Source organism: Cynocephalus volans, chromosome 9 (genome assembly GCF_027409185.1).
Source record: "Cynocephalus volans isolate mCynVol1 chromosome 9, mCynVol1.pri, whole genome shotgun sequence".
In the NCBI taxonomy this organism is placed as follows: Eukaryota; Metazoa; Chordata; class Mammalia; order Dermoptera; family Cynocephalidae; genus Cynocephalus; species Cynocephalus volans.
In genome coordinates, this window is record NC_084468.1 from 38606026 (window position 1) to 38618246 (window position 12221).

Here is a 12221-nt window from a genome sequence, read left to right on the forward strand (position 1 = left end):
TAATAAACATAGCACATTTACTTTCATTCTTTCTTGTTTAATATTGAAGTAGATCAAATCATTTTCCTGAAATCTATCATGTCTTCTAAGTTCTGAAAATGTAATGTTCTCCTTACTTACCCTAATTAAACAGTCTGTAAATGAGATTCTATTTCCTTTTAAATTAAATTTATTTAGAATAGAGAATATGTTCTAGTTTCTAAATCATCTTACAAAATTTGATTGGAGGCAATCTGTATCTGTTGGAGCCCTGATATTCAGTGGGTCATACTGGATTCAAACAGGCCACATAGGTGAAGGCCCTTTGTCCTAAAGTTAAGATGCTATACTCTGGTCCTTTTTTTTTTTTTTTTTTTTTGTGCTTCCTGAAGTTGTGTGGTGAGAAAACTCAAGATAAGTCTATTACCCTTTCTCTTTTGGGATCTATGCAGCTGTATGGCAAGAGGGCCAGTGACCTTTTGCTCCTGTGTGATACCTACTCCCTGTTTCTCTTATCTCACATGAATTTTGAACCTAGGAAACCACCCTGCCTGAGAACTAGGCAGGCTGACCAGTTCCACATTGTTATTGGGTCCAAACATAGCTGATTTCTCCAATCCCTTTGACGCTCATGGGTATATTCCAGTTTGTTCTTGCCCCTCACTCCACAAGAAAATCTTACCTTCACATTGTAGGATCTTCAATAATTCCTGCAATAGCTATGCTAGGCCTCTCCCTTTTATGGCAAAAGACAGTATGGGGAAAATCAGGGCTATGGTGAGTAGCTATTGGGTTTGAGATAAGCATTTTCAAGCCCTCAAACTGAAACATTAGCGAATGAGATTACTTTAATTATTACATAGTGGACAGAGTATTTTAGAAAACACTTAGTTGACATATATGATGATATACTTTACTGATGCAATTTTAAATGAACAGAAGAAATATAAAGGGGTAGGCAGTCAAACAATAATAAAAAAAACCATTTATTGAGCATGTGGGAAAATAAGTATTCAAATACAAGACCTAGTGAAACTTTCTTTGCTGTGGCATTTACAGTTTTAATACACAGGGGCTTTGGAGTGATTTCATGACATGTGCAAGGTGCTATGTTGGAGGTTTTGACTTTGAAAATCTTTTCAATGTACATGTTATTGAAAAATGCTGCATTTTCAAGCTCTGTTAGAAGACTGACCTACCACTTAACAGCTGTGTTACCTTCCACAAGCCATGCCTGCTCTCTATTTCTATTTATTCACTTTTAAAATGAAGGATTTGGAGTAGGGAATCAATTCTTAAGATTCTTTGTAACACTGAATATTCTTAGTCTGTGGTTGCAGTTCTTCATCTTACATCCAGGTTCACTGAAATTGAATGCATCATGTTTTAAGGTATTTGCTTAAGCACGTTTCAGGGGAAAGAATTTTCATATTTTTTGTTAACTCTTTAAAATATTTTATTATCCAAAAAGGTAAATATCATTGTTGTAGGCGAAAATTATCAGACAGAGTCAACCATTTCTTTCATGGCTGAGTTCTGGAAAGCAATACCATTTTCAGTGAAACTAGAAAGTATCTTATATGCACAGTGTTTTTTTTTTTTTAGTTGTTCATATTATTTATGTATAACACATCCTATTTGCCTCTTAAAAATTCTATATTGAAAAGCCAACTTATTTGGACAACTTCTGAATAGTAATATGTAATTAATAATCCCTTCATTATTAATTAAGAGAAATATTTTCAATGACAGATACTGTTTAGGTGTATTCATTTATTCATTTATTTATTCATCAAATATAGATTGAGGCACTATTATGGCATTGTTCTAAACACAACAGTAAATAAAATGAGCTGTCTTTATGGTACTTAAATTCCAGTGGGAGAGACCAATGATAAATGAATACAGCAAAAATATAAATAATATATTTTCAGAGAGCGTTGAATGCTATAAATGAAAAACAAACAAACAAGAAACACAGGGCTAAGAGGCTGGTTGTGTAAAGACGGTGTGGATTCTTTTTAGATAGGAAGTTCAGAGAAGGGTTTTGTGAGAAGGTGGGTTTTCAACAGAGACCTGAATGAGGTCAGGGTGAGGGAGACCTCTGTGAATTATGGGGAAAGAGAGATCCAGGCAGAACATAGAGCAAGTCTAAAAATGCTGCATCAGATTTTTAATTAGCATGCTGGAGGAAAAAAGGAGACAAGTGTCATGAGATCACAATGAAAGGTATGTCTGGTTCCTAACTTCATTATGTCGTACTGTCTCAGTCTGGGCTGCTGTAATAAGTTACAATCAACTGGCCAGCTTTTAAACAACACAATTTATTTCTCACAGTTTGAATGCTGAAAGTCTGAGATCAGGTGGCCAGCATGGTTGATTCTGGTGAGGACCTTTTTGGGGGTTGCAGACTAACAACTGCTCCTTGTGTTATCACGTAGCAGAAAAAGACCTGGCTAGCTTTTGGGCCTCTTCTCGTAAGGGCACTGATAACATCGTAAGGACTCCATCCACATGACCTATTTATGTCCCAAAGTCCCCTCCTCTAAACGCCATCATATTGGAATTGGGGTTTTAACACAGGAGTTTTGGAGGGACACAGATATTCAATCCATAATACACATATATAAAATATCTTACTGCTCAGAACAGAATTTCCAAATGAACATTCTGTAACTTGCATTTTAAAAGAAAACTGGCTGTTGATTGGAGACTATGGAAGCAAGAATAGAAATTGCAATGTTTGAATCAAGAGATTCATGACAAAGGAACCATTATTTTGTAAACTTCAACTAATGATATGGTATTTTAAATCACTAATGGTTTATACTTCTGGACTGCAGCCTGGTTAAAAGCTGTGCTGCCTTAATCAAGAGATTCATGGTTTTCCTGCAACTGTTTGTAATTCTATCTAAAATAGATTTGGATTGTAGGAATTCCTGTCTAAAAATACATGATTTTAGAGCTTGTGGTGATAATAATATTCATAGTCTACATTTAGCTTTTAAGCAAGCTTGTTATGTTTTTGCCTGATTTAAGCTTTTCTACTCCAGGAAATATAAAGGAATCTGGAAATTCATAACATTTTACAGTTACTTTCCAAGCAGGGAAGAATTTAAGATTAAATGAGATAATGCAGTAGAGAGCAGTTTAATCTCTTTAGAGGAAAGTTGTTATGGAAATTATTATGTTTTTGTTGTTGCTCTACATTTCATGTTGTTTATGCGTATAACCACTACACTTAAAGTGCCTGTATAAGTACATTTTTTTTCTACGAGCAAAATTATTTCCTCAATGCCAGACAATCTGTGATTGGCTTTTTCACAATATTTTAATTTTGAGATATTGTAGACATGTGTAACTTTTATCCACTGAAGATGTTTGAATATACAGTAAAGCACCACATAACAATGTTTCAGTCAACAATGGACCACATATACAATGGTGGTCGGAGCAACAGGTAGTACATAGCTTAGGTAGGCAGTGACTACACCACCTAGGTTTGTTTACACATATTCTATAATGTTCACATGATGACAAAATTGCCTAATGACACATTTCTCAGAATGTATCCCCGCCATTAAGCAACATGACTATACATGTTTTTATCCTAAGAAAACATGGTCCATATGTAATAAATTAAGTTGATTATTTTCTAAGAGAATTTACAAAGGGAATTCACTCAACTTGTAAGCTCCTGTATTAGTCCGTTTTATGTTGCTATAACAGAATACCTGAGACTGGGTAATTTATAAAGAACAGAGGTTTATTTGGCTTACGATTCTGGAACAGCAGCATCTGGCACGGGCCTCAGGCTGCTTCTACTCATTGCAGAAAGTGGCAGGCAGCCAGTGGGTACAAGCAGATCACATGGAGAGAGAGGAAGCAAGAGAGACAGAGAGGAGGTGTCAGGGTCCTTTAAACAACCAGCTGTCACGGGAACTAATAGAGTGAGAACTCACTCATTAATCCCCCCTCCCACAGGAGAACATTAATCCATTCATGAGGGATCCGCCCCCATGACTAAATCAGTTTCCAACACTGACACATCGGGGATCAAATTTCCACATGCGTTTTGGAGGGGACAACACATCCAAACTCCATCAGCCCTCTTAATAAATTTATGATATGATCTAATTTTGAAAATATTCCATTAAAAACATGTTTATAGATATTTCAGAAATATATTTATTGAATTAAGTACTGTATTCATAAATTACTCTGGCAGCTTCACTATAGTCTTCTTTACAGAATGGCTTTAATCTCTGCTTCTCATCCTTCCTGCCAAAGAAACATACCACACACTTCAGGGATAGAAATAGAGCAAGACAAAGTGTTATTTATACTCTCTTATGTGACTGGGCTAACATGATTTGCTCTGTCAGCTGCCATTCTGCATAACTGTCAGCAATTTCCCCCTGGTTCATGGGCAAAGCTTGATTTCTTACTGATTACCACTGAAAATTTAGCTCCCTAATAAACTTAAATATCTCAAAATATAACTTAATGATACTATTTTTTAAGAGTGTACTTTAAAACTCAACTGCATTACTATGTTTTATCAAAATAGAAAGACACTATATTAGACCTATAAATCACGTAACATGAAGTTCCTTATAATTTGAGAATATCACAGTCTAATGATGTATATATTTGTATATATACATACATATATATTTGTACACAGATAATGTGCATACACACACAGAACAACAAATGCTGGGAAAAAAGTATAAATGAAATACTGTAACATGTATGTGTTGGGGAACAGAAAATGATGCCCCAAATACTGCACTTTGGCATGCTGAGTACTTTGAACTAAAGGAGATTAGAAAACCTCAGAAGCAGTCCCAGACATAAAGTCTCTCTGACCTTCTCCTTCCCTCTGTCTCCCACCCTACTTTCTTTCAAGAAGTGAATCACAGAAACCTGAATTTCTCTTCTCCAAGGTGGAGCATAAAAATGAAAACTTCTTTCCCTCATGCATGCCATAAAACCTAGAAAGGTCACTCTCTCCCTTCTCCCTTGAAGACCCTCATTCTAGAGGGGTCCTCCACCATACCCTGGAGGAGGGAATGCTACTCAGGTAGACTGGGAAGAAACTGAGCAGAAAGGCCTTACTGGGTTTCCCTACCTCAGTCTATCTTCTCTAGATCATACCCTTATTATCCAATCACATTTCTACATGGATATTCATTTTTATCAAATGTAAGCATACAAACAGACAGTTTTCTCTGGTCTTTGGGCCTTCATTTTCTGAAGGCTCCCATGTCACACAAAACTGTGATTAAATAAAGTTGTTATGCTTTTCTCTTGTTAATCTTGTCATCACCCTCACTATCATTATTACCATCACCATGTCTCTTGTTATAGGAATATCAACCAGGTTTTCTTCCATGTATACATAAGGTATACATGTTAAAAATTTCTGTTTGTTTTTCTCTTTTTCATCTGTCTTTTATCACAGGGAGTCCCAGTTAAGAGCAAGAAAGCAGAGAGAAAATTAGTTTTCCTCCTCTACAAATGTTAAAGTCAAAATTTGGTACATCAGTTCCATTGTACAGGTTGGACCAGATGTGTGTTCTGGAGTTCCTTGCATTACTGGGCTGAGCTTGTAAGCAATACAAGATCAAATGGGAAATGGTTGGTCATAAATAATACGTGAAGATATAAACTATTCACAGAAATGATAACACTGGTATTGTTCCGCCAGTGTTGAGGGAAAAAACTGAAGTTGTACTCAAGCAGGTTTTTTTTTTTTTTTTTTGTCCTTTTCATGACCGGCACTCAGCCAGTGAGTGCACCGGCCATTCCTATATAGGATCCGAACCCGCAGCGGGAGCGTCGCCACGCTCCCAGCGCCGCACTCTCCCGAGTGCGCCGCGGGCTTGGCCCCTCAAGCAGTTTTTAAGTTAGGTGCTAAGTTAGCATATTGTTTTGGAAAAATAGCACTTCATTTTTAAAATATAATAACATAATTGGAAAAATATTTGCGTTTAATTCTTCAGCTGTTTGAATTCTCTGGGAAGTAGAAGCTGAGAAGTAGTAATACAAAAGTGTTACGAAAAGTAATACAGGGATTTCTATCTGTGAAGTATTACAGATAAATACTAAAAAAAAAAAAAAAAAGTATTACAAAAGTAATACAGGGATTTCTATTTGTGAAGAAAAAGGAGATGAATTAGGTTAGACAAGTGGAGCCATGAGACCAAGACACAGAGCTGACCAAATCTATTGCAGCAGGACAGGGCTCTAGTGCAAAGATTGCCTGCTAGAAAAGTCCCATACTGGGTGGAACCACTGGGCTTTTAAATTACTACCTTTCTCAGTCATTGTCTGGGGATTTTTTCAACAACAGCATGACCTTTAAGGCTGAGATGGACCCTGAAGAATTGACAACTGTTGACTTCTGGTTGACCTACATTCTTTGCAGCTAGACAGCAAGTCTTTGTTTTGGGAGGGAGATATGAGTGGTTCATATTTGTGTTTACCACAATTCCTACTTAAGTTTTTTTTTTCTAATTTGTGTTTCCTTAGCCATTTTATTCTAAGACAATGTCAAAATGCAGTGAATATATAAGAACATATGATAAATATTATTCTTGAAACTTTAAAATAAAGACATCAATAAATTCTCTAATACAGTATACTTATACAAAATTGGCTGAAAAGATTTTGCCAGTTTGACAAACATAAAACAATAAATTATTTAATGACTTTGATATCAGACAGTAATTTTTTAGAATCTAATATATTCAATTTATCTAGAAAATTAATTTTTATGACATACACCAATGATAAATTCTATTTATTTAATTTTTATGACCCATATAACATTCTGGCAGCATCTGATCATTCGCATTTTTGTGCTTCAAATGTAACAGCAATTTATATCTGAATAATTTATTAAAATGTATCACTTAATTTTCTGGTAAGATGACATGAAATATGTGTAGAAAGAAAACACAAATGAATAAATAGCTGTGGCAGAGAGATGTTTTTGAGGCCAATATTTAAAACTAGATGATATTTGGATTATATATGCATTCAATAGCACTGAGCCATTAAACATTTAAAGAACGATTTTTTTTAATGCCATTTGATACAGAGTTGTGTGGCTTGGGATATTTTAAAGCTATGTTGAATACAGTAGACATGTAGGCAATGAAAAAAACAAACTTTAAAATTTTGTTGATGAAAAACCTTGTAAGTCCCAGAATTTGCAATTCCTTTATTTTGATCTTCTGAGCTTGGAGTCAACTCGATTTTTAATTCTTTTTTTTTTTTTTTAAGTATTATAATTTTTGCTACTAAGTTGGAAGTAGTAAAATAATATTTATATTATTTTTCCTCAAAATTTCTTCAGTTTTTAAGCAGAGCCATATTTCAGAAAAAGGAATATAAAACACTAGTAAATATTTCTATCCATAGTTTTTGACTAGATGTCTTGAAAGCATATTATTAACATCAATTTATATTGATATATGCTGTGCCAGACATTGCAGCTCAGCACTTAACACATGTTCTCTTATTTAATCATTCTAATAGTGCTATGATTTAAATATTATTATTTCCAATTTACCAGTGGAGAAACTATGGCACAGAGAAATTAAGCAACTTGCATCAATTTACTAAGTGAGTTAATGATAGAGTGAGTATGTGAAACAAGATGTGTCTAACCTGCAGCCTAAGCTCTCTCAGCAACATTATCAAAATACACTTGCAAACACCAATTCTTCTTCATGCATTCAGTTACATGTATACGAAATCACATTTGCTAACTGAAAATGAAGGAGAAGCAGTTAGCAGTCCTGATGTTTGAAAGGGAGTAGTTAAATCACCAAGGAGTATTAAGGTAAGAGTCCGATATGTAGAAGTTGGAAAAATAATGCCAACATCATAAGGTTCTTGTGAGGATTGAATGAGAGTAACTGAGATAAAATAAGAGAAAGTGCTTATCAATATTCTCGATGCAGGGTAGTCATTAAACATGTTAGTTTTTTAAAAAATTTAATTTATTTTAATATTAAATTTTTTTATTGAAATGTATTGATTATACATATTTGTGGGGTACAGAGTTGAATACCAATACATTTGCACAATGGGTGATGATCAAATCAGGATAATTAGCGTATTCATCATTACAAAATTTAATCATTTCTTTGTTATGAGGACATTCAATTTCTTGTCTTCTAGCCAAAAAAATGTTAATTTCTTACTCTCAATGCTTTCTCAGTATAGGCAAGGCCACAAAACACAGACATTTAATAGTAGACTAAAAGATACTAAATTAGATTTTAGACAAAAATCAGAGACTATAGAGAACTGGTAAATCTTTCTCCACAATTATAAAGAAAAAAATTAGAAGACAAGTACTAGACCACAAATATTATTCTGAAGAGGTACTACCTTTGTGAAGTAGGTCACAAACATTTGATTCAAATGGGAGTTGCTGACTTGTTCTTTGAGATAAAATTTTAAACCAGAACTGACTACAAACTTTGAAATCTGACACTGCTAATAAATTTTACTTTTTCCTTATAACACTTAAAATTTGGAGATGCTTCCTAAGTGATTTCCTATCTGAGTAATCAACTCTGTTCACAAACAAAAATGCCTAAAATATTGGAATACTGGAAAAAGTTAATTAAAATTCATGGTAACAAAATAAATTCACAAATTCCAGCCTATGAAATAAGAAAATAGAATAAATACAAGTGTGAATATCAGAAAGAAAAATCAAAATTACAAGTATTTGCAATAAAGTAATTGTTTGCTTATAAAAAATGAGCTTCATATAAGAAATCATTAGAACTTAGAGGACAGTGTAGTGTTAAGAGTTCCGACTAAAAAGACAAACACAGTTGGATTTGAATTGTATTTTTCTCCACTACTAGTTGTCAGAAAATAGTTACTTCAGGGGAATTAGAGCGAGATGGCTGACTAGAAGGAGGTATTACATATCTCTCCCACAAGGAGGAAGAATACTTCAAATGCACAGCAATGCTTGGACAAGAAAATGAAAGAAAGAAGTAGGAAAACATCAAGGGAGCAGCAGAGACCTTGGTGACTGCAGAAACTCAGGATAGCCACAAAAAGAATGGAAAAATTCTCAACCAGCACTGCCCCATACCCCACTCTGGAGTGGAGGGGACTCTGGGCAAGTCTGTGAATGAAGATGAGCAGACCAAAGACCCAACCCACAGGGGGGTTGGGTGCATTGGGTGCTGGGAAAGGCTGCAGGCATGAGAGGCTGTGTTAGCCTGGGGAGGAACACATTCCCACAAACCCCAGGTCCCAGACTGCTGTGGCAAGCTTGGGACCTGGACTGACCCTTGGCTTTGGCCTGCACTGGGGAACAGATGGTTCAGTACAATGAGGGTGCCACTCTCAGGACAGAGTGGGTCAGTGAATGCTCCCTGCAGACCCAGAAAGCACCTTATTCAGGCCCAGTGCAATGGCCAGTGACCACTCCTACATTGGCAGGATTTATAACTGTGAGAAGGGGGAGAAGAACCCACATGTCTATCTCAGAGGTAGCCTCTGTAGCCAGATGCGTGGTGCTGGGAACTCCTAGTGGCACATGCAACTGAACTGATCCAGGGAGGGTCACATGATAAACTGCCCTCACCCTCCAGGTCCCAGCCTTCTGCAGCAGTTACATATTTGAGATCAGCCTCAACACCGAAGACCATATTACTCTGGCCCCTGCAGAGGTCTCACTTCCCTGTGGCCACATGATTACTCAGAGTTGTCCACACCTACAGCCATATGACATCCTATGCCCTGGGAACAGTCATCCACATCCATGGCCACATGGCATCCTGTGCCCTGGGAACCCCAAACTGCTAACACCTTGCCCAGAGTACTCCACTTCAACAGTGGTGCTGCAGACCATCTGAGAATGTCCCTCCTGAGAATACAAGCCTCAAAACACAAATCCACTGACCCCACACACTGTCACACACTTCAACAGCAAAGCTGCAGAGTACCTCAATGCTTCCCTTGGGGGTAAAGGGATATTTGCCCAGAGCTCCAAGGACACCATCAATTCATGCACTCTAAATGAGGGACTGCTAAGCACCGTAATATCCCCCTCAAAGCCTAAGATCCTAATCCCGACCCCCAGGATTCCCACCCAGGGTCATCCGTTCAAGCTGAAGACCTTCTGATCATTCTACAGTACCTATCGGGGTAATAGATCACCAGATGGGATGCTACCATGTCCACCCAGGGACACTCACCTCATCTAAGGAGCAACAGGACATCCAGATGTTTCTCCCCAAGAGCCCCAAACCTTACCCACAACCTTGATGACCCAACCTACTGTCACTCACTTCAGCAAGGAACTACTGAGGCAATCACAGACAACTCTGACATTGAATATGGTCAAAGTAACCACGTGGAGACTATACTACTGCATTTACCTAGAAACAATACTAAAACACCCTACCCAATGGTCTATATAAAACACATCTACAGGAAGAAGTCACACTCCTCAAAAGCCACTCCTGAGTATTAAAAGAAACAATTGCTCAAACCAATGCTCAGACAACAATGTAAGGATACTAGAAATATGAAGAAAAAAAAAAAAAACAAAAAAATGACACCCCCAAAGGAATACAATAATTATCTGGTACCAGACCCCAAATAACAGGAAACCTATGAAATGACTGAAAAGGAATTTCAAGCAACAATCTTAGGGAAACTTAATGAGATATAAGAAAGCTCAGACAGACAACACAAGGAAATGAAAAACAAATCAACCCAGGATATGAAGGAGGAACTTTATAAAGAGATAAATACCTTTAAAAAAATGTAGCTCGTTACTGATTTCCAAGTTTAATCTGTTGTGGTCTGAAAATAAATAAAAAACAAAACTGAGAGAATAAGCAGCAGGCTAGGGTAACTAGAAGAAAGAATTTCTGATATCAAAGATCAAAGACAGGCTTTTTGAAATAACTCACAAACCCACGAGGACCAAAAAATATTTTTAAAAAAAAATTAAAGAAAACTTAAGAGAGCTATCAAACATCAAGTCTACAAACATTTGAATTATGGGTATTCCAGATAAGGGAGGAAAATGGAAAAGTCATTGAAAATCTGTTTGGTGAAATAATAATGGCAAACTTCCTGGGTATTGGGAAGGATATGGACTTCAGATCCAGGAGGTTCAAACATCCCTAACCAGATTCAATCCAAAAAGGCCCTCTCCAAGATACATTATAGCCAAACTATTAAAAGTCAAAGAAAAAGAGAAAATCCTAAAAACAGCAAGAGAAAAGGCTCAAGTCACCACAGCAGATTTCTTAGCAGAAAACTTACAAGCAAAGAGAGAATGCGATAATATGTTCAAAGTACTGAAAGAAAAAAACTGCCAGCCATGAATACCATACCCAGCCAGGCTATCCTTCAGAAATGAAGGGGAAATAATGTATCTCCCAGGCAAACAAAAACTGCAGGAGTGTACCAACACGTTACCAACAATATGAGAAATCCTCAAAGGAGTCCTGTATCTGGAATCCAAGAGGCAATAGTCACTACCATGAAAACACAAAATAGAGCAAAACCCACTGGTAGAACAGATGTGCAAACAAGAAAGAGAAAGTAACCACATCTCACCATCTTAAAAAACGAACACTGAAGACAAACCATAAAGGAGAAAGAAAAGAAGGAAAGATACTTTAAGCAACAATATAAAAATCAATAAAATGTTAGGAGTAAGACAATATCTTTCAATAACAACCCTAAATGAAAATGAATTGAATTCTCTACTCAAAAGACATAGACTGGCTGAATAGATTAAAAACAAGACCCAACAATGTGGAGGATATTGACATTAATAAAACACATGTATTTCACAGAGCCATAGCCTATAGTTTAGTAGGACCAAAGTCCTTAGAGTAGGCTTTAACATAGTAGGGCCAACGTCCTTAGTTTATTTAGCAGGACCAAAGTCTTGTAGTTTAAGCCTTAGCCTAATTCTTTAGGAAACCACATAGAAATACTAAGATTGGAAAAGACCAAAAAACCTTTCACAGGACTAAAGTCTTTGAGGTAGATAAGAGAATTGAAACACAGCAAAAGTGATTGCTCTTGGGACAGTTGCCCTTGATACAGCTAAACCTAAATGATGGGAAAGTACGTGAGCTAAAATCTTCAAGGCTATTCTGCTAGTTAGTGGTTGGGGGATGATCCACATCTTACCCTCAACTGTTTCTTTAAGTTTCTTAGGGAACTAA